Here is a 23,439-nt window from a genome sequence, read left to right as displayed (position 1 = left end):
TCTCTGTTAGATATAATGATGACTATAGAAGCATTTGCTCTAGAAAGTAAAACCGATCTTGAGCTATTGACGTGAAGTTGGCATCCATGGCTCTATTTCGACATTAGAGACCTTAAAAAACACCTCTTCTAGCTTTGTTAATCTCTCTCTTTCTCTATAAGAAAATGAACCAGATAACACTTTGCTCCTTGCTGAACTGCAAAGTCTAAAAAATAGAGCATAATGGAGATTCTTCTCTCTAGTCACAGTTGCTCTCAATCGATGGATGGCTAGTGTGGGTGTGTATAGAGTTCTATTTGTAGAGCCCGAACCGCCTAGAGAGGGGCCTTCCTTCATGATTAAAGAACTGTAAAACCAGAAGCTCCATCATCCTTTGTTTTACAAACCATTGGATATAAAACCATGTACTCCCTCTCTCAATGGGAGCCTTAGGTGGGCTTCTAGAACAGCTTGCCATTTCGGCAGCTAGTTCTAGACACTACTGGTCCCAGTTTGTTGATTCATCTTAAGCTATATGAATAAGTTCTAACAATCCCTTGTTCATCTCTTCATTTGATTTCCCAAAGTTTATGTATTTTCGGTTTTGTCGCCTGCAACATCTACGAACTGTGTGAAGTGTGAACAAGGAACATGGAGAGAGATATTTCATCAAATTCTGTTGCTGAAGCATCTGGCCTTCTTTTGCCTACCGCTCACTGGATCAGGAAACGAAGATGGTTTCTTCAACCTTAACATCCCAGGGGTGGCGGGTTTCCATTTCCCCGCTGCATCTGGCATAAATCAAGGAATTACTCCATTAAATATCGGAATTCCACTAAATTCGACGTCAGATCCTGTGGCTTTCAGCTTCTTCGGTGACTCTCTCACGCCTCCTCGGAACAAAAATATGATCGATTGCGATGCAGACAGAGGTCAACCACCGAAATGCTCTATCAGCTTCATCAACTCGCAGAAGATAATACTTCCCAAACCCGAGCCATTCGATGAGCAACTGATGATGGACAATCCTATCGAAATGTGCATCTTCAAATCAGAAAGCTTTGATCAGACTCTACCTCTTTGCAATTGGAGATTTCGTTGGTTATGGAAGCTCCGTTCTATCGAACAAGCTTCTAAGGATCCGGTAATTTCGACTAGTTCTCATATGCAGCAAAACGAGCTCACCATCGTCGAATCTTCTCCTCAGGTAAATCTCCAGTCATCGTCATCAACCAACTCTTACACACTGGAAACTATAGTGAGAAACTTCACGTTACTGAACCTTAGTTCCATTGCTTGGCTACAGGCGCCAAAGCGAAGCCCTCCGTCACCGGTAGAAGAAGATCGGCGACAGGACGAGGTGCTTGCTGAAGCTGATGCCATGGGACAAGAAGATGAGCATGGCAACGTTGCTGGAAAGAGGCGTACAAGTACATAGAATTCCTAAAGGCGCAACTTAGAGCACTGTAGACCATAACATGTTAGTCGAGCATCGAGTGGGAGGTGCTACCAGGAAATGTCGGTTTTGAGCTCGGTGGGTTGAACCGACAACAACTGATGCAGGTGCTGGTGAATTCTCCATGGCACAGACCATCCTGTACTTCAAAAGATAATGTGGTTTCTCATGGGAGCAGCTGCTTTTGCTGAATAAGATCACTGAGAACAATAATATTTCGGATCAGCAGACATTATTGTTAGGTTCTTCATCCTCTTCCCGAGTTTCTTAAAGCGGCAGTGTTTCGAAATGAGGTGGGCGGTGGTGGCAGAGGTAGACGGAGTCATTGTTAGAGGCAATGGCGGGCGGCGATGGACAGTGGCTCTGAATAGATTGCAAGAGGAAGAAGATGAACAGTATTTTTGCTTTTAATTGATATTAATTTTAAAAAATTAATTCATTTTCAAAATTTTATTATAAATATTGCTTTTATTGATATTAAGGCCCAAAAGTTGCCCTTATTTGCTACTAACCCTATTGGTTTTAACAACAAATTAACAGGGTTTGGATGCTAAATTCATTGGTTGGTTGAACCAGCCACTAACAAATAAAAAAATGTGCCTTTTCTTGAAGCTTCCAAAACACAATTTACCCTTCCCATCTCAGACTTAAGCTCTATTGCCACCCTTTCATATGAACCTAGCCTGTTACCAGATTACCGGCGACCAACACCAACCGATGGCTGACAAAAAGTTCCTTCATAAATCCATTCCTTTTCTTCCCTACAAACTCAGTTCTTCTTCTATGTCATTTCCTTTAAGATTTCTTCCCTACAAAAGGGACAAAGTGATAGAGTACTATCGATTTGGATTTGGATTTGGAGTTTAAACAATTCGGTCGTTTCACATGCCCATTCCAATTTAGAGTTCATTGTACAGTCGGTTATAGAACAAACCATTCAAAAGGAAAAAAAAATAACAAGTTATTTGTCTAGGTAACTGTTACTCCCTCGTGTTTGCTTACTATTGATGAAATAGAGGTTTTGCTCTCCAAATTGGATTTACCCTGATGACATGTACTTATGTTTCAAGAAAATCATGATGTTATTCATTTATTTTCTTAATCAAGTTACTTTGTGATGAGGGGCATTTTGGTCAACCCACCTAATGATAGACACGTGGGTGTTGTCAACAACACAACATCCCCCTCAACAAATTAGATCACCTGCTCGACACGTGGCAGCTAACACCAGGTATGCAGTCGAGCTGGAATAAGCTCGTCCCACGATGTCCAATATAGTAGAGTAGCTCGCTAGAGTAACACATGGCAATCGACATCAGACACGCGGTCTAGCTAGGGCGAGCTCTATCCGCTAACAACCCCATCTTGCCCGAAACAGCCCCGCGGACAACGCCTGTGATAACGCTGCAACCGTAACTCGGAAAATGGACCACCTAGTTGACTGCCTCCCAACCAGCAAGCGACTTGTAACCATAGCATGGATCTAGCAATTAACTTACCAATACACCCCGGGATTTAGGAAACGGCTCTGTACAAGGCTTAGAGACGTTGCCTTACAACACCTAAACCTCAAGAAGCTATAAAAGGACCCCAAGACAACTCCCAAGGGGTAAGCGCACATAAGCTCTCACTCTGTTGTATTTTATCTCTCAAAGAACCACTCATTGACATAAGCATTAGAGTGTCCTCCTGGGTAAAAATTTACCCAGGCACTCTAACCTCTTTTCCTTTCAGCTCCTAGCTCAAATTCCAGGTCGGCCTCACAGCTCGGCATAATAGCTCGCCTCACACCGCAAACTAAACTCAGTCCGAGCCACCTCATCAAACACGAGGGAGTGAATAGATTCTGTGCCTCATTTATTGGTGGGCCCATTTTTGGCTTTATCGATTGACGTCGTTTGTGGGAAATGCAGCAAAAAGCTAGTGTTCCCTCCTATTTACCTCTTATTTTATCATCTATCACTCCAGAAAGAAAGCTCTCTAAATGGCACTCTTGGGAAATCCCTCCACCAACATCAATGGACAAATCCCGACCGTCACTATTGGTCAAATCGACATTCCACTACCGCAAGCAGAGAATGTGAGTATGCCCCCCCCCCATCTGTGGAGCCAACAACACCTCCTACAATAGTGGATGTGCGACAGTTTAATGACATGGTATGATGTGTCAATAATGTGACTGAACAAATGCGATCATGGGAAAACATGTTCGCATTTATCATTGGACAGTAGCAGCAGCTATCCTAGCAGCCATATCAACAACGACCTCAACGGTTGTTCCAACAATAGCCACACCAGCAGTAGCCTTAGCAACAACTCCATCAACAATCCCAACAACAGCCACACCAATAACAGCCTCAGCAATAGTTCCATCAGCAATCCCAACAAACTCACCAACAATCTCACCAACGAAGTCAACCTCGACACCCAGTGATGTCTGGACTACCAACACCCAGGAGCAGCCAACCTCACAACAATCGACAACCTCCCCTATCCAACCACCTGAATCAAGAAGACTTGCCACAATCATGAATGCATAGCCAGATCCACATTCCAAATGGAGAAGGCATTGCGGCACCAAATGAACAGGGACCAACAGAAAGCCAGGCGGAAGCCCCCATCAAATCTAATGTGGCGAGCTCCACCAAAGGTACCAGGAGAAAGAAAAAGCACCATGCAGGAAGAAAGATATAGTTCGCCCGGGTGAGGAGCAAAGCTCAACCGGGAGAATGTATCTCAGCAACGAGGAGAATAATCTCTTTATCTGAGCAACCCGATCTGACTAGGGAAACCCCCTTGCACCGGGAAATCCTCAAAGCTCCACATCCTAAAAACTTTCGGGCACCTACCTTGGAATGTTACCGAGGAAAGTCGAATCCGGTAGAGCACGTTAACAACTTTCAAGCTTTAATCCTCCTTCATCGAGCTAATGATGCTAGTATGTGCATAGCGTTCCCCACCACCTTGAAAGAAGAAGCTTGGTTATGGTATTTGGGATTGGCTCCAGGGTCCATGAAAAACTGGGAAGAGCAGGACGATGACCGGGAACACCCCCCCACATACAACAGAATATTTACACTGCTAAATGCTCACAGAAAAGAAATTCTCATGCATATCCAATCAAATGATTACGTAAAATGGCCTCCCAAGATGAGGGGGAACCCTAGTACCAGGAATCCGAACAAGTATTGTCATTTCCACAAGGACTACAGGCACAACATTAAGAATTGTTGGAACTTGAAGATTGAAATCGAGGACCTCATCGAGCGAGGCAACCAATGCTTTATCAAGGATGAGCGAACTCAAGGAACAGAAGCCAATAGAGAAGCACTGCAAAGTATTAGGCAACAGGAACCACTGGCTAGAATCCAACAAGCTCTATAAAGACAGGTAAGGGGAACAATCAACGTGACCACTGTTACACATTGTATGCCCATAACATCAATCAGCATGATGTACATTATGACATTTATTGTAAATAAATAAAATACTTATTTGATTCATGTTATTACGGTGTGTTTTTGTGTAATACCCTTAAATTGGATACATATGAGGCTCGTGTTAATTTAGAATATTCACAGCCGTTGGATAGATCTTGGGGGATTTATCTTGCCAAAGCTGACACTGATGTACTGCCAAGTTGGTTGGGGTGGCTTGTCTCAACTGCCAATGTGAGACCTGAGGTACATGGAGTGTGGGTTTTCTTGAAACCCAAAACCATACCAAAATTTCAATATTGCCCTGGACCTTGGAGATAGATGGGCAAAACTGGATTGTTACACCTGGCCCCTACACTCGATAGTGATACTGCACTAGGTGGCAGATTGGGCTGTCTTTGATATGCCAATCAATGAAATCCTTAAAGATGGTCAAAACCTGGGTATGTTGGGACAGTCCGAGAATTCATTTGAGTGGGTGATCATAGTGACAGGATCAGCCCCTTCGTTGGACAAAGTGAATGATCGGGGATACACTCTCTCTGATGCAAACCTAAACTGCCGGCATTTGATTTCAACCATTGAAATTTGTTTTGCAAAATATATTTATATAGAGATATACATACATACATACATACATATATATATATATATATATATATATATATATATATATATATATATATATATATTTATGGTTTCAAAATGTTTGCAAAATGTTTTAATTCCTGGGATCCATGTGAGTAGAAAGTGCAATACTACACCTTGTAGCCGAGGGAGATGTCCTCTTTTGTCAGGCAGTGTTTGATCATTATGAGCTAAGAGGTTAAGTGTAAGACCATTGAGGATTATACCTAACGGGCTAATCTTGCATCTGCCCACAGTCCTTGGGCCTTTATAAGATGGTTGGACCCAATAACCATTTAGTGTAAATGTTGAGCCCATTAAGAGCCCATAGTGATGGACTCAGGGGTTCACTGCATTCAGTAGTGAATTCGGCCTGGCCTTGTAACAGAGGCTATGCTAAACCCATGTGGCTGATGTGTAGATCAATGATAGGGTGCCATGACATACAAAGAGAACCAAGCTAACCAACATTAAAGAGGAAGTGAGCCTAAAAGCATAATGAGCCAAAAATCCCATTTCGATCTGTATTAATTAGATTAATTAAATAGTGGCGGATCTGGGATTTGGATCAACAGATAAGATAAGGGATTATTCTTGACCACTTAAAGAGTCCAGATCCAAATAAAGATTTGGATCAAAGGAACTTCTAAATTGATTAGGAAGGTTGATCTTTATCTAAAGATAAGATAAGGGATTATCGTTATCACTTAAAGAGTCCAGATCCAAATAAAAGATTTGGGTTAAGAAACTCTTAATGAGATTAAGAAATTGTCTCTTTAAGGCTATAAATAAGAGAGTAGAGAAGACAACACAATTAGACTGATCTTGCCTTCTACACTATTTCTTCCTGCTCTTGCCACCCCACCCTATTCAATCTCCAATTCTTGGACTGGATCAAGATTGGATCTTGATATTATTTTTGCCAGAAGAAACAATCTAGAAGTTGTGCTCACTGTCCCATTCGATTCTTGCTGAACATTCACTAGTTCTTGGTGAAGAACTACCTGCTAATCCTACATCACCCTAAATTGTGTCATCTTCAGTGAATGGAGGATTTGGTACTCTCTTTGGTCGTGAACACCTATTTTGGGAGGAGCATTCTTGTATGGATTCCGTGTCAGGTATATCCCTCCCTTAATTTGGTTTGGTTTGGTTACAAGAACGAACCTTGAAAGTGCAACTTTCTAAATTGGGAATAGGATTCCTAGACGGGAGTAAAGAAATTTTTGAAATTTCACCCAACCTTCCTTCAAGGTTCGACTATCCATATGATAGATCTCCCATCCTGTCAGTGATATCAGAGCCAGGTTCCAGTCTTGAACCAAAATAGAACAGATCTAAACCTGCACAAATGGGCAGAAGGCGTTCTACTCGATTTACGCAATTAGCATTTTTTCTAGGAATTGGTTCCCATATTATGAGTAGATGGTCTAGAAAATAAATCTTTATTATTCTCTAAAATTTATAGAATTGTTCTATGATATTTTTTTTGAATTTTTGGGCTGCACATGTGATGGAGATTAAGGCTTTATGGGGCCAAGGTTGGCACACCCTACGATTTCTATTGCTGTCGGATCTGTTGGATTGTTTCATAAGATGATAGGGGCGTCATAGACCGATGTGAGAGAGGCCTATCCTAAAATGGAAGTCTCTCTCATGGTACCTTGGCGTTCACGGATATGATGGGTAAGCACTATCTAGATAGAAAGGTTTAACATAAAATGGCAATGAATTTTGTCTGACAGAGACCAAAGGGAAAGCTCATGAAATAAGTGGATGTGATCATTCACAAAAGGTGGTGGGGTTATGCAGTTGAAACAGTTGGCTCCATGCACCCTATGTGGTTTTCCACATTTTTAGAGACATAGTTCGCAGTCTCCGTCACTGAGATAGGAGGGAAATCTCCGAGATGAACAAATGGAAATGGAACATAGATTAAAAGCCATATTTATGTACATAGATTAGAAGCCATATTTTGACAGCATAGTTAAAAGATATAGTATGGAGAACTCCAAGAAAGGAAATGTTCATTTCAGGCATGGAGTCACTCATTCCAAGGGTATGTCTCTCAAAACACTTAAGGAGATTGAGGGCATGAAGGAAGTTCCTTATGCCTCTGCCATAGGGAGCATCATGTATGCAATGCTATGCACTCGGCCAGACATTGCTCTAGCCGTGAGTGTGGTAAGTAGATACCAGTCTAACCTAGGACAAGAGCATTGGATCGTTGTGAAAAACATATTGAAATACCTTCGAAAGACAAAAGAGTTTTGTCTGGTATTCTATGGTAGTTCACTACAGATCATTGGGTATACCGACACCAATTTCTAGTTAGATCCAGATGATGGAAAATCTACATCTGAATACATCTTTACGGTGCGGTCCTATGCAGTTAGCTGAAAAAGTAGCAAATAAGGGTCCACTGCAAATTCCACAACCAAAGCCGAGTACATTGCCACAAGTGAAGCTGCCAAAGAAGCCATATGGATGAAGAAGTTCATTTAGGAATTAAGAGTAGTTCCATCCAAGGTTGTCACCCATTCCATTATGGGTGACAACCTTGGAGCCATTGCTTAGGTTAAGGAGGCACAAGCCCACTCGAAGTCAAAGGACATCGAGAGGAAGTACTATGTATTACGGGAAATAGTTGGAAGAGGGGACACCCAAATTCAGAAGGTATCATCAGCAAAAAATGTAGTAGACCCATTGACTAAGACATTGACACAGAAAGTGTTTGAGAAACACGTGGAAAGTATGAGATTTTAACTTGTATTTGATTGGACCTAAGTGCAAGTGGGAGTTGTTAGACAGTGTATGCCCTTAGCTCCAATCAGCATGATGTAAATTATGACATTTATTGTAAATGAATAAAGTACATATTTGATTCATATTATTATGGTGTGTTTCTATATAATACCCTTAAATTGGACACATATGAGACTCGTGTTAGTTTAGAATCTTAACAGCTGTTGGATAGATTTGGGGAGATTTATCATGCCAAGGCTGACACTGATGTACTGCCAAGTTGGTTGGAGTGGCTTATCTCAGCTGCCAAGGTGAGATCTAAGGTACATGTAGTGTGGGTTTTTTCTTGAAACCCTGACCAAACCAAAATTCCAGTATTGCCCTAGAACTTGGAGATAGATGGGTAAAACTGGAATGTTACATCTGACCCCTAAACTTGATTATGATATTGCACCAGGTGTTGGATTGGCCTATCTTTAATATGTCAATCAGTGAGATCCTTAGAGGGGGTCAAAATCTAAGTATGTTGGGACAGTCCGAGAATTCATCTGAATGGGTGATCATAGTGACAGGATCAACCCCTTTGTCGGACAAAGTGAATGATCGGGGATGCACTCTCTGTAATGGAAACCTAAACTGCCGATAATTGATTTTAACCGTTGAAATTTGTTTTGCAAAATATATTTATATAGAGATATACATATATATTACGGTTTCAAAATGTTTGCAAAAGGTTTTAATTCCCAGGATCAATGTGAGTAAATATCTCACTTGTCGGGCAGTGTTTGATCATTATGGGCTGGGAGGTTAAGTGTAAGACCATTGATGATTATACCTGATGGGCTAATCTTACATCAGCCCACAGTCCTTGGGCCTTCATAAGATGGCTTGACCCAAGGACCATTTAGTGTAAATGTTGGGCCCATTAAGAGCCCCATAGTGATGGACTCCGGGGTTCACTGCATTCAGTAGTGAATTTGGCCAGGCCTTGTAACAGAGGATAGGCTGAACCAATGTGGCTGATGTTTAGATCAATGATAGGGTCCACGCCATACAAAGAGAGCCAAGCTAACCAGCATTAAAGAGGAAGTGAGCTTGAAAGCTTAATGGGCCTAAAAGCCCATTTCAAACTAGGTTAAATAGATTTATTAAATAGGGGCATATCTGGGATTTGTATCAGCAGATAAGATAAAGGATTATTCTTGACCACTTAAAGAGTCCAGATCTAAATAAAGATTTGGATAAAAGGAACTCCTAATTTGATTAGGAAGGTTGATCTTTATCTATAGATAAGATAAGGGATTATCGTTATCACTTAAAGAGTCTAGATCCAAATAAAATATTTGGATTAGGAAACTTTTAATGGGATTAGGTAATTATCTCTTTAAGGCTATAAATAAGAGAGCAGGGAGAACTTTCAAAACACATTCGTTGAATACAGAGAGAAACAACACAGTTAGACTCTTTTGCTCTATTTCTTCCTGCTCTTGCCCCCCACCCTGTTCGATCTCTAGTTCTTGGATTGGATCCTAATATCGTTTTTGCCAGAAGAAACAATTTAGAAGTTATGCTCACTGTCCCATTCGATTCTTGCTGAAGAATCACTAGTTCTTGGTGAAGAACTACCTGTTGATCCACCTCACCCTAAGGTGTGTCATCTTCAATGTATGGAGGATTTCATAATCTTTTTGGGCGTGAACACATACGTTGGGAGGAACATTCTTGCATAGATTCCGTGAGAGGTATATCCCTCCCTTAATTTGGTTTCAGATTTGGTTTGGTTTGGTTACAAGAACGGACCTTTAAAATGCAATTTTTTAAATTGGGAATAGGATTTCTGGATGGGAGTAAATAAACATTTGAAATTTTGCCCAACCTTCCTACAAGGTTCGGCCATCCATATGATGGATCTCTCATCCTTTCAACCACGAGAGGTTCCATTATAGCGGGGTACACCTCATTTGCTGGAAGAAATGCGATACGCGAGTTGGAACAGGAGGATGACCAGCCCCACAAATGCCCTAGAATGAAAGAGGTCATTTATTTTATGGAGGATGATATGCGAGGTATCAAATACCCTCATGATGACACACTGTTGGTAAAATTGCTAATCAATGATTTCAAGGTAAGAAGATTTTTGGTAGATTCAGGCAGCTCGATTGACATTTTATTTGCCGAGGCCTTTAAGAGAATAGAGTTGAGTAAGACTGACTTGTAGCCCGTTGATATACCTTTGGTGGGATTCAGCGGGGAAGTAGTTCGCCCGATTGGAAGGATCGGGTTACCTATTGAAGCCGGCTCCCTGCCCCACACGGTTCACCTGGAAAATGATTTCTTAGTAGTAGCTGCATCATCGCCTTATAATGCAATCTTTGGATGAGCTGTGGTGTCCAGATACCATTGATCAGCTAGAGTCTCAGAAGTGCTACGTGGCCTCATTGAAAACTAAGCGAAAAATGATAGTCGACATCAACCAGGACCCTCCACCAAAAAATACAGAGGAAAGAGCTCGCCCAACCGATTACACGGTAGCAGTACAAGACTCCAAGACCGACCCTAAGAAAGTGCTACAGATAGGAGCTTACCTAAAAGATCCCCTATGATCTGAATTGGTAAGTTTTTTATTAAATGATCTAGATGTTTTCGTTTGGTCGGCAGCTGAAATGCTTGGAATAGACTCTAAACTAATAACTCGTAAACTTAATGTGGACCCTACAATTAGACCAGTTCGACGAAGGAAGAGAAACCATGCCCTAGAAAGGTGGGTCGTAGTAAATGAAGAAGTGGGGAGGCTATTAACTGCGAACTTCATAAAAGAAGTCCAGTATCTGAGCTGGGTAGCAAACCTAGTCCTAGTGAAAAAAGCAAATGGCAAGTGGTGGATGTGTGTAGACTTTACGGACCTAAACCGTGTTTGCCCAAAAGATAGCTTCCCCCTACCCAGCATAGATCGTCTGGTGGGCGACATCAGGATTCAAACTGCTTAGCTTTATGGATGGCTATTCAGAATACAATCAGATCCTGATGGACCTTGAAGATCGGGAGAAGATTGCATTTGCTACTAAGACAAACCTGTACTATTACAAGGACATGCCGTTCGGTCTAAAGAATGCTGGAGCGACCTACTAGCGATTAGTGAATAGTTTTTTTTCAAAGTTAATTGGTAATAAAGTGGAGTGCTATGTGTATGATATGGTTGTAAAGACTATGTTTTCAGAAGAATTGGTTTCTGACTTAAATCTTGTATTTGAAGTTTTGCAAAAGTTCTCTAGGCCGCCAAAACCAGATGTCCCGCTCAGAAGCTGAGACCCTACTTCTAGGCACACTCTATAGTGGTGCTAACAGACCAGCTGCTGAAGCAAATTCTCCTGAAGCCAAAGATTTCGGGAAGACTCCCCAAATGGGCAAGCAAACTCAGTGAATATGATATTTGATTTGAGCCGCACACAGTGATCAAAGCGCAGGTCCTGGTAGATTTTATCGCCGAGTGTACCTTCAACTTGCCATTGCCCAGGCAGATGGTGCTAACAACAAAAGCCTTGTCCAGCGTGGCACCCCCACTTCGTGAGATAGCGAGCTGGGACAAGGAGCCCTGGATACTTCATGTAGACGGCTCACCTCACAGGGGCGGAAGTGGAGTTGGTTTAATATTATATGGACCTTGCGGAATAAAGCTAGAATATGCGCTCCGACTTCTATTCCGAGCATCAAATAACGAAGCTGAATACGAAGCCCTACTAGTAGGATTGGCATTACCAAAGGAAGTAGGGGCCAAACACATGGTAATATGCAGCGACTCACAACTCGTCGTAAACTAGGTAAATGGGGATGGACTTTGAGGCCTGAGACTCCTCCATGATGGCATACCTCACCAAAGTCAGAGAACTCCTACCAGTTTTTGAATCATGGTATCTCCGACAAATCCCGAGATCAAAAAAATATAGGGGCTGACGCCCTCTCCAGATTAGCAAGCACAACTGACTTGGCAAAACGAACCATCTACATAGAAGAACAACCACGACCCTTGATAGAAAAAGCGAATAAGGAGGTCACTAACATTACTACCGCTGGGCCAAGTTGGTTTGACCACTCTACAATTACCTAAAACATGGCATGCTACCAGCGGAAAGAAATGCAGTTCATCGGATAAAGAGATAGGCAACCCGCTACATGATAGTAGGCGAGCTGCTCTATAGGAGGTCCTTCATGATGCCTTACTTACGATGCCTAAGACAAGCTAAGGCAAATCAAGTTCTACAAAATACATGAGGGCCTCTATGGAGGACACTTAGGGGGCAGGGGCCTCACCCAAAAAGCCATGTGAAGAGGATATTACTGGCCCACCATTAAAGTAGACGTAGTCAAGCTAGTCCAATGGTGTAACCAGTGCCAACGACATGCGTGTTAGACAGTGTATGCCCTTAGCTCCAATCAGAATGATGTAACTTATGACATTTAATGTAAATTAATAAAGTACATATTTGATTTGTGTTATTATAGTGTGTTTCTATGTAATACCCTTAAACTGGACACATATAAGACTCGTGTTAGTTTAGAGTCTTCACAATCGTTGGATAGATCTTGGGAGATTTATCCTACCAAGGCTGACACTGATGTGCCGCCAAGTTGGTTGGGGTGGCTTGTCTCAACTACCAGGGTGAGACCTGAGGTACATGCAGTGTGAGTTTTCTTGAAACCCTGAAGCGGACCAGAATTTTAGTATTGCCCTGGACCCTGGAGATAGATGGGCAAAACTAGAATATTACACTGACCCCTAGACTCGATTATAATACTGCACTAAGTGTCGGATTGGGCTCGGTGAGATCCTTAAAGGGGGTCAAAATCTGGGTATGTTGGGACAACCCGAGAATTCATCTGAGTGGGTGAACATAGTGACAGGATCAACCCTTTTGTCGGACAAAGTGAATGGTCGGGGATGCACTCTCTCTGAAGGAAACCAAAACTGTCGACAGTCGATTTCAACCATTGAAATTTGTTTTGCAAAATATATTTATATAGAAATATAAATATATATTATGGTTTCAAAATGTTTGCAAAAGGTTTTAGTTCCCGGGATCTATGTGAGTAGAGAATGCAACACTATACCTTGCAGCCGAGGGAGAGGTCATCTCTTGTCGTGCAGTGTTTGATCATTATGGGCTAATCTTGCATCTGCTCACAGTCCTTGGGTTTTTATAAGGTGGCTTGACCCAAGGACCATTTAGTATAAATGTTGGGTTCATTAAGAGCCCATGGTGATGGACTCCAGCTTTACTTTCTTCTACAATGAATTTGGCCAAGCCTTGTAATAGAGGTTGGATAGTAGTTTGGAGTATAAGTGAGAAAATGGACTTAATGGGCCTAAAGCCCAATTCGAACTAGCTTAAAAAGATTAATTAAAGAGGGGCAGTTCTGGAATTTAGATCAGCAGATAGGATAAGGGATTATCCCTATCCACTCAGAGAGTCTAGATCCAAATAGAGATTTGGATAAGGAAACTCCTAATTAGATTAGGAGGGCTGATCTTTATCTGGTGATAAGATAAGGGATTATCCTTATCTTTTAAAGATAGTCTAAATCCAAATACAAGATTTGGATCAGGAAACTCTTAGTGGGATTAGGAAATGCTCCTTTTAAGTCTATGAATAGATGAGCAGGGAGAACCTCTAGTTCAACCTTCAATGTATTGATTCAAGAGAGAAGATAGCATACAGTTGGACTGCCTCTATCTTCTGCTCTGCCTTCTCCTGCTATTGTTGCCATAACCAGTTCGATCTCCACTCTGGGAGCGATAAAAAAAGGGTTATTGATATCATCTTTTGGGAGAAAAGGTGATATGAAGTCGTGCTCACTCGCCCTCCATCGGATTCTTGCTGAAGAATCAGGTTCTTACTGAAGAGCCATCCTGCTGATTCTGCTTCATCCTGCACCGTGTCATCTTCGGTAGAAGTAGTCTTTGGATTCATCCTTGGGCGTGAACACCTTCATTGGTGGTTACTATTACTTCGTATCAGGTATAACCCTCTACTCTCTTTTGGTTTCAGATTTGGTCTGGTTTGGGTTCTAGATTGATCCTTGAAAATGCAGTTTTCTAAAATAGGGAATGTGATTCCCACATGAGAGAGATAATTTTTTTGAAATTTCACCCAACCTACCTGTAGGGTTCGACCATCCCTATGATGGATCTCTCATCCCTTCAATGTGAACATCCTACACTAACTCGTTGCCGACCTAAGATACTTGACCAGCCCATGGCCATTTGCGCAGTGGGGCATAGACCTATCGGGGCCCTTCCCACCAGCCATGGGACAAAAAAAGTTTTTGGTGGTAGCTGTGGATTACTTCATTCAGTGGGTGGAAGCAGAATCCCTAGTGACAATAACAACTCACAGCGTCCAAAATTTTTTTGGCAAAACATAGTGTGTAGGTTTGGTCTGCCAAGTGTGTTAATATCTAACAATGGAAAACAATTCAAAGACATTAAGTTCCAAGATTGGTGTGATCAAATGGGAATAGAACAGAGATTCACATCGGTGGCACACCCCCAAGCTAATGGGCAGGCCGAAGTCACCAACAGAGCAATATAACAAGGACTCAAAGCTCGATTATCTCGAGCCAAAGAACTATGGGTAGATGAACTACCTATCGTGCTATGGGCGTACAGGACTACCGTTCGAATAGAAATAGGTGATACCCCCTTTAACCTAACCTATGAGACTAAAGTTGTGATACCAACAGAGTTAGAAATTTCAACCCTGGGATCTGAAGCGTACATCGAAGGAACAAATGAGGAGGAGCTGTGAGCTAACCTCAACCTACTAGAAGAAACAAGAGAACTCGCCCACATTCGGACTGTAGCGTACCAATAACATATGGCGCAATACTATAACGCTGGAGTTAGGAAATGAAATTTCAGAGTCGACGACCTAGTGCTATGGAAAATCATGGCACTTGTGCCTAGAGTAGGGAAACTCAGTCCGAACTGGGAAGGATTTCTTTAGTTTGGACTAATGTGGGGCACGTAGGCCCCAAAATCTTGACAAGAGCTTAAAAAAGCCCCCGAAAACAACAAAGAAGATCCACCAGACACCACAACAAATACCTCAGCCGAGTTGAGATGCAGGCTACTCGTCACCGTCAGAGCCGTCATAAGCCTCTTCGCCCTCTCCCCTAACAAACTGCTCTTCATCGTCTTCCTCCTCCTCCTCCTCCTCCAGGGTTAGCAGCTTGTTATCCACCTGGGTGACAAGTTTGGGCGGCACTCTCTGAGAAGTGTGGAGCTGACGTCAATATTGGCGTAGAGAGATTTAAGATAGCGGCGGCACAGCTCAAAACCCCTCTTCATTGAAGGGACTCCATCCAGTGCCTGCTAACTTTCATACTCATGAGACTTCAGGTAAGAAGCCACCGCCTCCACCCTAGCTCGCTCAGCCCCTGGGCATTCCTTCAGAAAACACCTTGACCTCACCTCAGACAACTCGTGTTGCAAATGTTGACACTCTTCACGCTCCCCCTTCAAGTCCAACTTGAGCTTCTGCACCTTAGAATTGAGCAAGCCGACATTCACATGTAGACCAACTAGCTCCTTCTGACTGGAATAGGCATGATCCATCAAGGCTTGGCCATAAGAGTTCGCCTATAAGAAAAGAAAAACCAGGGTAAGGACAAGAGAGAGAGAGAGAGAGAGAGAGAGAGAGAGAGAGAGAGAGAGAGAGAATGGGAAAGAAGAGAACGCACCTGTATGATACATTGGGTTATCCAAGCTCCAACCTCCATAAGCTCCATCTTGGCAATCTGCTACATGTCCACTGGAAGAAGTATCCCCCTACTGATCTGGAATGCCACCCAAGCATCACTTAGTTGGTCAATCACCTTGACATCTGGAATACAAGGAGTAAAAGGAGGAACATTGGAAAGATAAGGGCCTGTTTCATGCATAGGCTCAAGGATAGTAGAATCTGGCTCAGCATGCATCGGGTCCCCCTCCCCTTCCAGGTCAACAGGGAGGGGGGTCCTGGAAGAGGAAGCACGCTGCAACAGCCTATGCTCAGCTCGGTGCTTCTTGCGGGTAGATCTCCGTTCGACAGACATCATGGAGGCCAAGCTCGCCCTATGATAAGGCTGAAAAGAACCCTATTTTTGTCCCCTAATTTTCATCCTTTTATACTAACTTAGCACTTAAATGCACTCATTACTCTTGTATTTCGATTCAGGGCAATAAAGAAGGCAATTGGAAGGAAACTGGCAAATTCGGGTGATTTTGCACAGTTTCGGCGACAGTCAGTGATCTAGGCCTAACTCACAATTCCGGACCCCGAATTGGACAATTCAAGAAGCATTAGAAAGAAGAAAGAAAGGCCCATAACTTTTGTGTTTTTGGTTTTGACTGATTCGGTGTGCATCGAGTACGAAACCAGGCCCGAAGTCAGAGCAAGTTCGCAGCCAGACCCATTTAACAACTGAAGCCTAACTCGCAGAAGAACCTGGAAGCAGCCCAAGTAGCAGAGAAGCCCAACTCGGATGCAATAGTCTAGAGTCCTAATTCGAATGTAATATCCCAAGAGGGAGAGAGTCTTATTAGATCTAAACTTTGAATGTAATCCTATAAGGATAAGAAGTTGGGGATTAAATTAGAGATAGGATAGAATCAAGACTCCCTAAAGATAAGATGATCTCCTAGGAGGAGTTGGAAAACAGCCATCTCCTTTGGCTATAAAAAGAGGGGGGCGAACCAGCTCTAGCATCATTCATTCCAAGATCCAAGAGATCATCAAGAGGCCAAGAAGATCAAGGAAGCAGTTCGGCTATGGAGAAGAAAGGCATGAAGATTGCGCAGATCATGAGTAGCTAAGCTTCTTTTTCTGGTTCAAGGGGGGAGGTTCGATTGTGTCATTGTGAGGTTCTGTAGTTACTTTATTTTCTTGATTTCTAATTCAAGTATTCATTGATTCTTGTGCATATTTTTATGGATGTTGATGTTAATTAGCTTGACAAACTGAATTAATGTTGATTTTCCTATTGCTATCCATGATTTCGGTGATCCGTAATTGTCACGAATAATGGTACAAGTAGCAATTAGGTTGATATCTTTTTGGGTCAATTGTTTGTGACATCCTTTGACCAATGTTTTATCATGGTTCAACCTAAAGGAATCGATGGAACAAAATTCAATAATTGCAGCTATCTCAATTATTGTTATTTTGGTTTAATTATTTTTACAAATCTTAATGCTATCATTGTTTAACATGGAACGTTATCGTACCCAGTTGAGTGGTGATAAGTGTTGATTGAATACTGGGTTTGGTCAACTGAATTAGGAAAACACAAGGTTTATTATGGCTATCATAATAAATCTAAGGTTAAATGCTTGAATTGCAAGAATGCTGAAATGTACCTAGGATCGATGGCCAATCGATTCAACCCGAACCCTTGAACTAGAATCCGATAAGACTGATTTTCTCTTGTTTGCTTAGTTTGTTATTTTTTTAATTTTAGTTATTAAATTTTCCTAAACAATTACTTTATCCATTCAACTAAGAGATTACTAATTTGCTCCCTGTGGGATTCGACCTAGTACCACTTTTACAACAAATATTTTATTGTGGGACTAGTATTAATTTTGAGGGCTTCGACAAACCTGTCAAAATTTTGGCGCCATTGCCGGGGAGCAAATTTAATTTCTTAGCTATTACCTTCCTCTTGTTAACCTCTTTTGTTTTATGACTCATGCTTCTCAACAAGGTGAACTTGAGTACAACCCCGAAATTGAGAAGACTACCCGTCATTTAAGGAAGGAGGCAAAACAAAGGAAGGATCATTCACCAAAGAAGGTGAATTCAGATTGTGATCTACCCATCATCGAAGGAGAAGAAAGAATGGCTGACAGAGAAAGGACATTGAGAGAGTTAGCTGCGCCAATTATGAATCAACAACCCCTATGCATCACGTATCCCACTTTTGAGGTAAGTTTTGAACTGAAATCTAGTTTGATTCAATTATTGCCTATCTTTCATGGTTTTTTAGGTGAGGACCCTCATAAGCATCTAAAGGAATTCCATGTCATCTGTTCGAGCATGAAGCCCCACGGTATGACTGAGAACCAGGTAAAACTTATAGCCTTTCCATTTACTTTACGTGATAAAGAAAATGATTGGTTGTATATTCTTCCTCCCGGTTCAATACGCACATGGGATGAGATGAATAGGATATTTCTAGATAAATATTTCCCTGCATCCCAGGCTACAAATATAAGAAAAGAAATATGTGGAGTTCGACAATTTGGTGGTGAGACGCTATATGAATATTGGGAAAGATTTAAACAACTTGTTGCTAGCTGTCCACACCACCAAACACCCGAACAGTTTTTGATCCAATACTTCTATGAAGGGCTTCAGCCCATGGATAGAAGTATGGTCGATGCAGCTAGTGGAGGAGTTTTAGTGAACAAGACACCCGAAGCGGCTAGGGAATTAATTTCCAAGGGTATACCGATGCCGACTTCCAGTCAAACCCAGATGATAAAATTCTACATCTGGATACATCTTCACGATGGGGTCCTGTGTAGTTAGCTGGAAGTGTAGCAAATAGGGGTCCACTGCAGATTCCACAACCAAAGCCGAATACATTGCCACAAGTGAAGCTGTCAAGGAAGCCATTTGGATGAAGAACATTCAGAAATTAGGAGTAGTTTCATCAAGCACATCACCCATTCCACTTTTGTGTGACAACACTAGAGCGATTGCTCAGGCTAAGGAGCCATAAGCCCACTCGAAGTCAAAATGTGTCAAAATGAAGTACCATGTACTATGGGAGATTGTTGGTAGAGGGGATATCTAGATTTAGAAGGTAGCATCAGCGAAAAATGTAGTAGACCCATTAACTAAGGCACTCACACAAAAAGTGTTTGAAAAACACGTGGAAAGTATGAGACTCTGACTTGTACTCGATTTGACCTAAGTGCAAGTGGGAGTTGTTAGACAGTTATGCCCTTAGCTCCAATCAGATTGATGTACTTATTGACATTTATTGTAATTGAATAAAGTGCATAATCGATTCATGTTATTATGGTGTGTTTTCTGTCTAATACCCTTAAACTGGACACTTATGAGACTCGTGTTAGTTTAGAATCTTCACAGCCAATGGATAAACCTGGGGAGGTATATCCTGCCAAGGTTGACACTAATGTGCTGCCAAGAAGGTTGGGGTGGCTTCAGCTGCCAGGGACAGACCTAAAGTACATGTAGTGTGGGTTAGATTAAAACTTTGAACTAGACCAAATTCCAATATTGCATTGGACCTTGGAGATAGATGTGCAAAACTGGAATGTTAGACCTTACCCCTAGACTTGATTATGGTACTGCACTAGGTGTCAGATTGAGCTATTTTTAATATGTCAATTAGTAAGATCCTTAGCGAGGGTCAAAACCTGGGTATGTTGGGGCAGTTCGAGAATTCACCTGAGTGGGTGTTCATAGTGATAGGATCAACCCCTTTGTCAAACAAAGTGAATGGTCAGGGAATGCACTATTTCTGATAGAATCCTAAATTTCCGGCAATTAATTTTGAACTTGTTAAAATTTTTTTTGCAAAATAAATTTAAATATAGATATACTTATATATTCTGGTTTCACAAAATGTTTGCAAAATGTTATAATTCCTGGGATCCACGTGAGTAGAGAGTGCAACACTGTACCTTGTAGCCGAGGGAGATGTCATTTCTTGTAGGGCAATGTTTGATCATTATGGGTTGAGTGGTTAAGTGTAAGACCATTTAGGGTTATACCAGATGAGCTAATCTCACATAAGTCCATAGTCTTTGCGCCTTCATGAGGTGACTGTAAATGTTGGGCTTGTTAAGAGCCCATATTAATGGGCTCAGGGGCTCACTGCCTTCAACAGTGAATTCGACCAGGTCTTGTAATAGAGGCCGGGTCAAACCCATATGGCTTATGTGAAGATAAATGCTAGAGGATAAGATATTCGAACTAGGCTGAGGTTTCTTTATCCAAACTTGATATTCGAACTAGGCTGAAGTGACTTAATTAAATGGGGAAAATTTGGTTTATAAATTGATTAGGATCAACAAGAGGATAAGATATGTCTTATCCATTTATAAGTCTAGATTCAAATATCAAATTTGGATGAAGAAACTCCTTCCTAATTGGATTAGGAAGGTTATCCAAAGAAGGCTATAAATAGGGGGCGAATTCACCAATTTTATACACTTGGAAAATTTGTAGAATTCTCCTCCAGTTCGTTGCCCCTACCCAGTTCGATTTCCACTTTTGATCTGATCAAGAATATGGTTCTTGTTGTAGAGCCACCTTATTGATCCTGCCTCACCAAAAGCTATGTCATCTTCAAATATGGTTCGGTTCTATTTCAAGAACGAACCTTGAAAATGCTGTTTTCTAAATTATGGGAATACAATTTCCGGATGGAAGAGAATTTTTTTTTGAAATTTCGCCCAACCACCATGCATGGTTCGACCATCCATATGATGGATCTCCCATCCCTTCAGTGACCTCCAGCGGGCCGTATGCCTTGGCCTGACATCTGGTTCGGACATGTAACCTTGGTAAAGGTTGTATACCATGGCCAGGCTGTCGAGCGAGGTGGGGGACCAACGACTAGGCATACGACCTCCGAGTGTCATGTGCCTTGGACCGAAGTTCGTCTCTTTACTGCGCCAAGCCGTGCCTGTATATCAGCATTCTGCTGGCTGGTGGGTACCTTAGTTTCCTTTCGTCCTCCTCGGCGGTGGGATGGGCTGGCTACGTCTTGGTTCCTTTTGGTCCATCTGTCGTCGAGGTAGCCTCGAATGTCCGAGGTGCGATGTGGAGGTGGCGTTTCTTATCGGCGGCGGTGTCCTTGGCTTTGGCGTCAGTTGCAAGACTGTACTGCTCATTCTCCCTTCGGCTAGGAGGTCTTGCATGCCAAGGGGGTTGGCTTGCATGTCGGCTGCTACCAGGTTCAAAGGGCTCGGCCTGGTGTGAGTCGACGGAGCCGAGGGCTAGCGGGTCCGTAGATGTGCTGCCCCCACTGGCCTGATGCCCGGGCGGGGTGGACACCCTAAGGGTGGCTTCCTGCCTAGGGACATGCCTCCCTGACACACTGGGTGAGGTGGTCCAGTCGGTCTAGGACCGCTTGGAATTGCATGTTGGTGACCAAGTTTTGGGCATTCCTGGTGTTTTGTACCATGTTAAAAGAAGTCTTGGTTGCAAGTTAGATTGATGGAAGTCTAGCGACGTTCCCATAGATGGCACCTATTGTTGATGTTTCGATTGGCCGAGGTCAACACTATCAGTTCGCTCCTAAGCCGAGGAACGAGGTGCCCGAAGTCGAAATGTCTAAGGTGGTTGAGGGTGGGTAGATCAATCCTGTGAGGTGAGAGAACTCGTTAGAGGCCTTGGGTTGGCACCTGAGGTGGAGACTTTGACAGTCAAGTAAGTAACAGGAGGTGGAAGGTGGATGAGGTCTTGGGTGCGGACACCAAGGACAAGGCCACTAAAGAGCAAGAGCTCTCAGAGAGCAAGAAGAGTGCTTGAGAGCTAAGTTTTGAGATCTTTTACCTTGTGGAGATCACCTCTTATTTGTATTTGAGGCCACCAGGGGGTGGGTGACCTCGAACGGCCTGGATGTAGTCCGTACTGAGGGTGTGATTGTTTGGGAGCACTAGGTGAGGGGCGGGCACTGACTCTACCCGCAACCCAATTGGTTCCGCTATGTGCTTCGCTGCCTGACGGTGTAAGCTTGCAATTGGCCCAACCAGATGTGCCTACATCACACACAATAGAAAATGGCCCATAATTCAATGTTATGTTGCAAACTTGCAAATGTTGTCATCAACATAGACTTCATTCAAGAAATTTTGGAGCTTTTAAATCATTTCTTTGTAATTAATTAGGATAGGCCTCTTGAGTAAGAACAAACTCTTGTTTGTCATGTGAAACACTCATCACCTTCTCCAACCAATAATATGGGAATTGACATGTGCAATTTGGAGCACAGATCTGTCTACTATTTTTTGGCTGCCTTCCTAGCTGCATCTTGTTCCATCTTCTTTTTATGAATACATCCCTTTTCATAGAATTTCCAATTGTCAGCGCCGATTATGGAAAGAACTAAGGCCTTCAAATCCTTCTTGACTTCTTCAACCAAGAATATGGAGTTGAAATGCACAATTCTCGGCTACCATTTTGATAAGAACGAAGGCTTTGAAATCCTTGCAGACTTATTCAACTAAGAATATGGGGGTTGACATGCTCAATTGTCAACTCTGTTTGTGATACGAACGGAGGCCTTGAAATCCTTTTTGACTTTTTCAACCAAGAATATGAGAGTTGACATGCGCAATTGTCGGCTCCAATTGTAATACGAACGAAGGCCTTGAAATCCTTTCTGACTTTTTCAACCAAGAATATGGGAGTTGACATGCGCAATCGTTGGCTCCGATTGTGATAAGAACAAAGGCCTCAAAATATTTCTTGTCTTGTTCTACCAATAATATGGGAGTTGACAGGCGCAACTTCGAGCGTAGCTCTGTCTACTATTTTTTTGACCGGCTTCCTAGTTGCATCTTCCATCTTCGTTTTAGCAATACAACCCTTTCTATAGAATTTCCAATTGTCGGATCCGATTGTGATTAGAACAGAGGCCTTGAAATTCTTTCCGACTTTTTCAACCAAGAAAATGTGAGTTGACATGTGTAATTTGGGGGCATTTTAGGAATTGGATTATGACAATTTGGGGGTATTTTATAAATCAAATTATGGGATCCTAGGATTATAAGAATATGAGGAAAACTTAGAGGTATTTTAAAAATCAATATTAAATCTACAAATATTTTACTAATTTACCATCGGGTTCAGGGAATTATATGCAAACCTCATCCCTAATTTGGGGCAAAAATATTTTATATCTCTGCCCCATCTCCATTTAAGATTTGAGAAAACTTGCCCCGTTTGGGGTTGGGTAAGGCCCCAATTTTGTAGAGAAAATTGTCATCTCCACAATTCTAATAATTTTCTATAACTAATTATTGAAATTTCAAAAAAAATATTGAAATTTCTATTGATTAGTAGTAATATATAGTAAATTAATTATTCATTCACTGTTTCCTCCAAACAGAGAAAAAAGAGGTAGAAATACGAGGGTCACTGTTTCACGCTGATTTCGTAGGGGGAGGGGGGAGGT

This window comes from Nelumbo lutea, chromosome 6, assembly GCF_056320005.1.
Source record: "Nelumbo lutea isolate HS-2025 chromosome 6, American lotus-T2T, whole genome shotgun sequence".
Lineage (NCBI taxonomy): Eukaryota > Viridiplantae > Streptophyta > Magnoliopsida > Proteales > Nelumbonaceae > Nelumbo > Nelumbo lutea.
This window is presented reverse-complemented; position numbering follows the sequence as displayed.